General features: G+C 35.3%; 1 long non-coding RNA gene across 6 annotated transcripts; it reads left to right on the plus strand.

The window, feature by feature from the left end:
- Positions 1 to 262: 262 nt before the first annotated feature.
- On the plus strand, positions 263 to 8874 carry LOC120088500. Of its 6 annotated transcripts, none has more exons than XR_005484939.1 (5): positions 263 to 445; positions 546 to 999; positions 4723 to 4868; positions 6707 to 7254; positions 7351 to 8874. It is a non-coding gene; the product is annotated as an uncharacterized LOC120088500 (long non-coding RNA). The 6 variants fall into 6 exon arrangements; XR_005484940.1 differs by lacking the exon at positions 263 to 445 and adding an exon at positions 4381 to 4447 and having other exon boundaries at positions 453 to 999; XR_005484938.1 differs by lacking the exon at positions 263 to 445 and having other exon boundaries at positions 453 to 999; positions 6670 to 7254.
- The last annotated feature ends 276 nt before the right edge of the window (positions 8875 to 9150 follow it).

The raw sequence follows: 9150 nt of genomic DNA on the forward strand, positions 1-9150 counted from the left end.
TTTCTCTAAATATTTTTTATATTTTTTTCTTTCATATTTTTCATAATCAATTAGTATGGAAATTTATTATTTTTTCTTCCTCGATTTTTCTTAAACTTGAGACTTCAACAAATTTTGTAGTATTGAGTTATTGATATTTTATACCTTGTCCAAGGTCACTTTTCCTTTCAGTACAAACTAGTGTCACTTTATATATATGTTTTGGGTGTGTCTATATATATTGTTGGGCTTTGATCTCAAGAGGATCACCAACACAGTCCCAAATGTGAATCACACATTCAAAAAACTGTGAAAGAAGCCCACTTAGTAAGCCTTGGCCTGAGCATTGCTTTCAGTGGATGGAAAGAAAGGTTGAGAAGCAACCACGACGAGAAGTTGAACCTTTTATACGTGAGTGGACGAGATGGCATGCAGAGATATTCATCTGCTTGTTCTCGCTTAAATGGTAAACATTCTCACATTTTCCTCTTACACTAACTCACAGAGAATGAAATAACTCTGTAAGAAAAACTCTCTCTACTGGTTGTCTTTTTGTTGCATGGAAGGGAAAAACGAGCAAGAGGAAAGGAGATAAGTAGATGATGATGGAGAGGGAGAAGAATATACAAAAGGAGATTAACTTGGTTCGACCACACAAAGCCTACATCCGCAGGAAGAAAATTTTTTGAAGAAAAATCACAGATGAGTACAGTATATGGTTTCTGTTTTAGCCTCTCTATTTAAAAAAAAAAAAATTACTGAGAGCTCTCTTTTATAGCTAAGGGAGATCAGTTTAAATTAGTCAGGAATAACATAAAACTGATATAAAAAAATAAAGAGTCGTTGGATTTAGATCTTCAAATCTCCAACCTAAATCCAACACTATGATTTCTTCAAGTATCTTCCGATTCTTACTGACTTCATCCTTTTTCAGGTAAATAGAAGCCTATAAGCTCGAAGTACTTGTGGAGTTTAAGCTTCGACACTGGCTTGGTGAGCATGTCGGCTGGATTCTCAAAGGTATCAACTTTTAATATCTTTATCTCTCCATTCTCAATTTTATCTCGTATGAAGTGATATTTTACATCAACATGCTTGGTTCTACTATGATATTGTGGTTTTTTGGAGAGGTGAATGGTACTCTAATTATCATGGTGGATACTAACTACTGCTCGAAATCCGAGATCATTCACTAGTTCTTTAAGCCTCTATTAATGTGATGTATTCTGCCTCTGTTTTTTATAAAGCTACTACATATTGTAGGGTATCTTTATAACTAATTAGATTCCCTCTACTAGGAATATGTACCCAGATAGAGACTTCCTTTTGTCATTATCCCCATCAAAGTCTGAGTCAACATAGCCAAATAGGTCTAAATCTGATTCAGCTGGTGTCTGATAGGATATCTTAGCATTCTTTGAGCATATGAGATACCTTAGTATCCATTTGATGGCCTCTCAGTGCCTTCTTCCAAGGTTAAACATATATCTGCTCACAAAGCTAGCTGCATAGGATAAGTAAGGTCTTCTTGAGACCATTAAGTACATCAAGCTACCCACAACTTGACTATATCAAAAATTTCTCCATCTACTTCTTGTGTTCTAGGTCACTGTCATTAGGGGAATTAGCTTATGAAAGCTTGAAATGTTGAGCTATAGGCATATTAACAGGTCTTTTTTCATTTAGGTTGAACCTTTTGATTAGCATCTCACAATAGGATGTTTAATTGATGTTTAGGATAGATTAACCAATCTCTAGTAATGTCAATCCCTAGTATCGTCCTTGATTCCCCCAAGTCCTTCATGTCAAACTCTTTACTTAGAAGGCTTTTCACATGAATTAGATCTGTCTTAGAGCTTCCTGCAATGAGCATATCATCACATACAAGATTAAGTATACCTTTCCTTTATAGGTAGTGGAGTTAACAAAAGCACACATGTTATGAGAGCTTCTTTGGAAACCCAAGTTGGTTATATAGTCATTAAATCTTATGTACCAACATCTTGGTGACTGCTTAAGGTCATAAATTGACTTTTTCGATAGGCAGTACAAGTCTTGTTTCCTTTTTACTTCATAACCTTGAGGCTGCTGCATATGAATTCTATTCTAGATGACCATGTAGGAATGTAGTTTTCATATCTAGTTGATCCAATTTCAAGTCATTTTCCACCATTGGTGATAAGAGAAGTCTAATGGTAGTGTGCTTTACAACAAGGGATAATATTTTTGTGTAGTCAATCCCCTGTCTCTGTGTGAAACCATTAGCAACAAGTCTTTCCTTGTATCTAGGTTTTTTATCTTTAGAGATACCCTTCTTTAGCTTAAAGATCCACTTAAAGGCAATTGGTTTGCATCCTTTAGATAGAGGAGCTAGGGTCCAAGTGTTTGACCTTTATAGATTCAATTTCCTCATTCATAACCTCAATCCATTTCCTGACCTCTTAGCCACTCACAACCTCTTCAAAAGTAGTTGGTTCTCGATCATTTGGAGCTACAATGTCATTCAACACAAGATTTATATAGTTTGTGTTAGCATATCCGGTTGGAGGAATAATATTTCTTCTCTGTTTGTCCCTTGCAAGGGAATATTGACTCAGATTAGGTTGACTCTCAACACTTTCAACATGTTATTTGATGTGCCCTTTGTCTCTTCTATATCATTGATAGGATCTTCTGAAGTAGGGGTGTTTCTGGCATTCTCCACCTTAAATCTAGTCATATAGGTTGTTGTCTCTTCCTTTGAACTCTCCCCCTTTTGCATAAACTTTTCACTTTCTCTAAATGTCACATCCCTACTGATTATAAACTTCTTCTCAGTAGGGTGCCAAAGTTTAAAACCCTTCACTCCTTCAACAAACTAATAAACACGTACTTAATGGCTCTAGCCTTGAGTTTCCCCTAACTTTGATGTGCATACCCAACATAACCAAACACCCTGAGGTCATTTAGACTAGAGGGTGTTTGGACCATTTTTCTTTAAGTGTTGGGAAATCAAGGGAGGTGTGAGGACTTCTATTCAGAGTATACAATGAATAGGCAGTTGTTTCAACTCAGAACTTCTCTTCAAGGATCGCATCTAACAAAAGGCACTTAACTCTCTCTATGATAGTCCTGTTTAGTCTTTCAGCTACCCCATTCCGTTGGAGAGTGTGTCTCCTTATCTTGTGCCTTGTAATGCCATGTTCTCTGCAAAAAGAGTTGAAATCCTCTCCACGAAACTTCAAGCCATTTTCAGTTCTAAGATATTTTATTTCTTTTGCTGTCTGATTTTCTATCATTAGTTTCCATTCTTTAAATTTTCCAAAAACTTAGTCCTTAGTTTTAAGAAAATACAACCAGCTTTTCCTTGAAAAATCATCAGTGAAAGACGAAATGTACCTTGAGCCACTTAGGCTTGTAGTTGAAGTTAGCCCCCATAAATTTGAGTGGATATAGTCTAGGATACCCTTAGTTATATGTTGGGCTTTGATGAAGGAATGTCTCTTTGCTTTTCCCAACACACAATGCTCATTGGATGATAGCTTGCTATTGATCTCTTTAGGTAAAATTCCTTGTTTAGATAGGGCTTCAAGGCCTTTAGATCTTATATGAGACAACCTCTTGTGTCATAAGTCTGCCTCTATCAATTCAGAAGTAATTACTGCATTGGCTTCATTTAACAATTCCACTCCTCTAACAATGAATAGATCATTGATCTTTTCTCCCAGTAATCCTACCTTAAAGTCCTTCAAGACTTCTAAACAGTCACCTTTACCCCTGTATTCATGGCCTAGGGAGTCAAGCATACCAGGGAAATTATATTCATTTTAAGATTTGGAACATGCCTCACATTTCTAAGGAGTACCACAGTTACATTTTTTAGTCTTAGTGAAACGGATCTAATCCCAATGATTTGGAAAGCCTTATTGTTTCCTATGTACACTGACTCTCCACTGACTCCTCTATAAGTGTTGAACCAAGGCTTGAAAGGTGTCATGTAGTAGGTGCATCCGGAGTCAAGCACCCAGTCATGTTTTCCCAAAGGATTCACCAAATTAGCTTAGTCTTGAGTAGAAGCAAAGGCATCAAAGTAGATGAAATAACCTGAAATAATAGATGCTTCAAGCTATTTACCTTTGGCATCATTCTTTTTTTTTTTTGGTTCTTTCTTTTTAAAATGAAGTAGTCTTGAATTATATGACCTTTATTCTTGCAGGACTTGCATCTCAATTTCTGTTTAGCTTTCTTATCTTTATTTTGTTGTTGTTTTCCATTTTTTCATTGGTTAGACTAAGGTTTATTTTTAACAAACAAACCTTCTCCACTGGATTGCTCCCTTTTTGAGGATTGTATTTCCATTTATCTGGTTTTAAGGGCTAAAATAATAGTATCAGTTGTGACAAAATCTCTGCCATATTTCAGTGCATGACTTCTCTATAAGCTTCAGGTAGGGAGTTAAGAAGTACAAACGCTTCATTCTCTTCACCAGGTTTTTCCTCAAGACTTTTAAATTCTGTAACAAGTTTCTCGTATTCATCTAAATTGTCTGACAAAGGCTTGGAAGGATCCATCTTCAAGATAAAAAAAACTTTTCCCTTAGATACATTTTATTAGGGAGGTCTTTCTTAACATATAATTCATCAAGTTTTATCTAGATTCTATATGTTGTATGTTCTTCAATAATTTGCCTCAGGACACTGTCACTCAGATTCAAAATGAGTGTTCCATAAGCTATTGAATCCATGTCTTCCTTTTCTTGTGCAGTCATCGTTTCTGGGAGCTTTGATGGATTCAAATGGGCCTTGAGAGCCTTTTGCTGACCAAGCAAGCCTCTGATTTTGTCTTCCACAAGGCAAATTCACCCTTACCATTGAACTTTTCAATCTCCACTTTAGCTACTGCCATCTCGAGTAAGAAACAGAATCTTGAACTTCTAAGATTTACTTTCTTATTGATACAACAACGTTGATACCATTTTTGTTGGCCTTTTATCTCAGAAGGAACACCAACATAGGCCCAAATGTAAATCATGTTGGGTTTATTGTCCTAAAACTCTTAGTTTGTAAACAATAAACTCATTCTATAAATCGAAAAAGTTATTATCAAATATATGAATTGCTTATTTTGTTTTTAGAAATAACTCCAATAAACTAACAGAACTATGACTATTATATAAGTACTTGAACTTTATGTGGAGACATAAGAATGGATTAGGTTCGAGTAAATAGTCAAAATGATCTATAGTATACGAACAAGGTTGAGTGCCTTATTCTGGTAATACTATTGGATGTGACCTACTCTGCAGTTGTTATAAGAAGTTGTAAAGTGCTACAGACAAAGTGACCCTGATTCGTACATGTAGTGACATGAGGAGTGAGGGCGTCCTGTGCAATGAGTTTGCATAAGATCAGACCAAGAATTAAGTCAATCTTACTTATAATGTTGTTTACTGTTTAATACTGACTATTTCAAAATGATGACCTAGGTAACTTAACCTTAATCCTAAGCTAACTATGAACTCCTGTTTATTTGGTATTATCCTTATATTTGCATAGGTGAGGGTTGGCTCAACAGTGCTGACTTAATAAACCTCCCATTTTAGGGGTAAGACTGAGTTAGATAGCTGGCGACATAGGGTGCAAGATGGAATTCACTCCTACCCGCTTTCGGAGATAGTATAGAAGTTGTTCCCTTAAGTGTTGATTTTGGGTCTTCAACAAGGCATCCAACCTTATTCGTGTAATCACCAAGTAGATAGTTGGGACATAGGGTGCAAGATGAAATTCACTTCTACCCGCTTTCAGAGATAATAGAGAGGTTATTCCCTTAAGTGCTAATTCCAAGTCTTGAACAAGGAGTCTCCCCTCTCATTGCCTTAAGAGGGACTCAGTTTGATGATCAGATCACAAACAATTGTTCATTAGAAGATCAATAGAACTTAAGGAACAAGTGGTAATCTCGGGGGTAGAACAACCTTTTGACCCAGGTGTTATTACAAACAACCTGTAAAGGGCTAACTTACTAATCATGGTTATATCGAGTGAACACTATATCTACAGTGAGGGGAGTGCAACTTTGGGCTTTAGTAGAGTGACACAGTAGTTAACGAATGGGGGTTAATTCGGTGTAAATAGTTTAGCCAATTAATCTCGAATCATTGAAGCCCATGATCTGTATGTTCATTAGGTCCCCCTACTAGATCAAAAATGGATTAACCTTAGAATAGCGTGATAAGTTGATTTGAAACGTTCAAATTCGAATTAAGGGAATTAGTAAATATATGTGATATAATTACACGTTTAATTTTGGAATTAAACGAAATAGGAGACTCGATCAATATTTAAATATGATTTAAATACTAAATTCATGAATAGGGAATCATGCTGGTGGAATTAGTGTTGAATTAATTTAATATTTCATATTAAATTAATTAGAATTAATTAAATTGTTTAATTAATTAATTATTGATTTTATTAGAAAAATTATTTTGAATTATTTTTTGTAAAATTAATAAAATTTCAGTTTTCAATTTTACAATTAAAAACTGAAATTCAGATTTAATTTTGAAAGTAGTTTCAAAATTAAAAGAAAATGAAAAATTGGAAAATGGAAAACCCCACCAAAAGTGGGATTTTACCAAAAGTGGGATTTTTCCACTTCTAACCAAGCACCTTATTCACTTCTCACTACCAAAAATTGGAGCTGAAGCAGGAAGAATTTGATGCAATTGGATTGCATGATATTCCAGGATATATCACAGAAGCTTCAGCTGAAAGATTCCCATGCAAATTGACTAAATTTGCTAGAAATTCTAGAGGTTGAAGAAGTCTTCAACCTCGGTAAACCAGTGTCCTTTCCATTTTTTCCTAATTTAAGCTTGTTTTGAGTCCCACAACTCAATCTAAGGCTCCAAGAGAATGGTAAGGAAGACCTTGTGGTGGTTTACAGCCAAAGGAAAAGGAGATTGCAGTTGAAGATCAATATTCAAGAGATTCTTCAAAGGTATGTGTTGAAACACTCTTAATTCTCTATGAACATGCTTATTTTGATGTCAAAATTAAGGAATTAGAATGTTTAATAATCCTACTTTCTTCCGTTGCATGTTTCTATATTCCAACAAATCACACGTCCAAGAAAGTGCAGAAGAAACCCACTTAGTAAGCCTTGGCCTGAGCATTGCTTTTAGTAGGTGGAAAGAAAGGCTAAGAAGTAGCCACGACGAGAAGCTAAGCCTTTGACACGTGGGTGAATGAGATGGCATGCAGAGATCTTCATTTGCTTGTTTTCACTCGAATAGTAAACATTTTCACATTTCTCTCTTTCAATAACTCACATAAAACGAAACCAATGGTAAGAAAAACTCTCTAATGGTTGTCTTTTGTTGTATGGAAGGGAAAAATGAGCAAGAGGAAATGAGAGAAGTAGATGATCATCGAAAGGAAGAAAAAGATACACAGGGGAGTTTACATGGTTCGGCCACACAAAGCCTACATCCACGGGAAGAATGTTTCTCGAAAAAAAAATCACAATAAGTACACTATATGATTTCTGTTTTAGCCTCTCTATTTGAAAAAAATACTGAGAGCTCTCTTTTAATATCTAAGAGAGATCAGTTTACATGTAGCTAGGAATAACATAAAACTGATATTTAAAAAAAAAAAAAAAAAAAAAGGAGCCGTTGGATTTAGATCTTTTATATATATATATATATATATATATATATTATTTTATATAATATTAAATGTTAGGCAATACAGTACTTTTTTTATATCAAATCCTATTGATTTGAAATTAGGAAATTTTTCGTTTTGTGAATCTCTAATTCACAAATACTATCCAAAAAATAAATTTCAATTTCAATCCAAGGAGAAGAATATTATATATAGATTACTACCTTGATGATCTTAGAGCATGAAAAGAGAACTAATTCCTCACTCAAGATTTGGACATACTCCACAGCGATGTTTGATTAATTTGGCTTGAATGTTCGAACATCTCATCTGGTTGTAAATGGCAAGACCCTCAGATGAATAGCAAACGGTCAAGGTATGGCGATCAAGCAAAGAATAAAACCTACAAAACAGAAACTAGTTATAGGCTGAGTCACGGAGCTCGCTCTCTTTAAGACGTTTCACGGCTCTGTCCAAGTGTGCAAGCAAGTCAGGAATACTGTCACGCCATCTCAGGATAAAACAACTTAAAAGAAAACACAATAAAAAATGCATCGTTACCAATCGGAACACACACCCTTTCTAACTCACTGCTCGAAAAACAAAGAATGGAAGAGTAGGAGAGGAGAGAAGAACGTTCGAATTGAAGCTGTGTTCTGTAAATGACCTACTGAAGGTCGTGACTTTTATAGGCCTTCAGCGTGGAACTGTCGAGTGAGAAAGAGGCGGAGAACCTCAGTGAGGGGCCGTGCGGAAGAACACGCCTCGTCTCCTTCCTTTTCTCTTTTTTCCCGATTTTAAAACACAATAATAAAAGATTAAAATAATGAATAAAAATAATAATATTTCTTTGTAACGGTGAGACCAAAAGGAAGGTGGTGGCCACGTGTGGGATATCCACCGAATCCACATTGGTCTATCTCTTCACTCCTTCCAAAACATGGGTACCCCTTAGAGCAACACCGTGGAGAGGGATGCAGCACTGTAAGAACTTTGCTGCCACATGAAATTAGTACAACATCACAGCGTTGTAAAATGGCGTTGCACCGCCAGTGTGGCTTTATAGAAAGTTTTGTGTTTTGGAAATGTTTTGTCTATTTACTTTAAAGAGTGTTTTGTTACATGAAAAAAAATGTGCGAGAGTGGGGGATTTTCTTGGAGGCTGTTCGTTGATTTCGAGGTGAAAATCAAGGAATTCCCGATTATTTCCATCGACGAAATTCACGACTATATTAGTGTTTCCCTATTTCCTTTACTCTTTATTATTTGTATAGTTGTTAGAATGTATGAGAATATGTTTGTAGCAACGATGAGTGGCTAAATGTTGTAGTTCTAAGGTGTTGATGAAATTCTTTATCGATTTAAAGTTAATACTTAGTATTTTCTATGGATATTGTAGATTTGATTATTTTCCAATATTATTGTGCTTATTACATTGATTGATCATCGATACATGTTAAATTAAATATTTAATTAGAAAGATTGTATGTTTAATTGTATCTATAATATTGGATCATTATGA

This window comes from Benincasa hispida, chromosome 10 (genome assembly GCF_009727055.1).
Source record: "Benincasa hispida cultivar B227 chromosome 10, ASM972705v1, whole genome shotgun sequence".
In the NCBI taxonomy this organism is placed as follows: Eukaryota; Viridiplantae; Streptophyta; class Magnoliopsida; order Cucurbitales; family Cucurbitaceae; genus Benincasa; species Benincasa hispida.